The sequence below is a fragment of the Triticum aestivum genome, chromosome 7A (genome assembly GCF_018294505.1).
Source record: "Triticum aestivum cultivar Chinese Spring chromosome 7A, IWGSC CS RefSeq v2.1, whole genome shotgun sequence".
In the NCBI taxonomy this organism is placed as follows: domain Eukaryota; kingdom Viridiplantae; phylum Streptophyta; class Magnoliopsida; order Poales; family Poaceae; genus Triticum; species Triticum aestivum.
In genome coordinates, this window is record NC_057812.1 from 188286423 (window position 1) to 188287317 (window position 895).

At 40.2% G+C, this 895-nt stretch overlaps 1 non-coding gene across 1 annotated transcript; it reads right to left on the reverse strand.

Moving 5' to 3' along the window:
- Positions 1-74, reverse strand: TRNAI-UAU (transfer RNA isoleucine (anticodon UAU)). Its single transcript has one exon. It is a non-coding gene; the product is annotated as a tRNA-Ile (tRNA).
- Between the last annotated feature and the right edge of the window lie 821 nt (positions 75-895).

Here is an 895-nt window from a genome sequence, read left to right on the forward strand (position 1 = left end):
TGCTCCCGGCGGGGCTCGAACCCGCGACCTTCGGCTCATAAGACCAACGCTCTAACCAACTGAGCTACGGGAGCTGAACACGACAAAAAATATTGTCTATCTCCAGACCAAGCATAGCACCTAGCGAGTGCTGTCCAAACGAGCCCTAAAATCACTAGCGAGCTAGTGTCCTGCTACTCAGTTTTGCAATCAGAAATTGCAACCGCTTAAAAATGATATTGCTCCTTAAGATGCTTGCTAAAAATGTCATTAGATAAAAAAACATCATTATATTAGGTGTTTGCTCAAAATGCAATTAGAAATTGTTATGGTCAGATCAAACCAGTTGATCAAATTATATAACCAAATTGCCCTAGGTACCCCCAATAACGACATCCACACGAAGCATAAGACTTTATATGTAAAAAGTACTCCCTCCATCCCATGATATAAGAGCGTTGACACTAGTGTTGACACTACATCAGTGTCAAAAACGCTCTTATATCATGAGATGGGGGGAGTAACAAATAGTAGGCCATAAATGTGTCGTTTAATTTTGTTAGGGCAATAAGCCATTTTTTATTTTTACTTTTTGACAATCAAAATCTTCCTTTATTCAAAAATGTGGCATCGTTTACAATAAAGGGAATCACAGCATCAGCGCACATTCCAACCAAGAATTCGGAGGAGAAAATCTCACTAGTCTAGCTAGTTCGTGAGCTACCTGATTGCTCTCTCTATTACAAGGATTAAAGATAACATGATTTGAATCTAGAGGCATAAAATAAGAGTCATCAAAGACAGCAGTCGCCACTGAAGAAGAATAACCAACAAGTAATGTTGCGACCACCTCCGCACTGTCCGAGTTGATCTCAATTTTAGTGCAACCAATGGTGCTGAGCTAGGTTCATCCCAA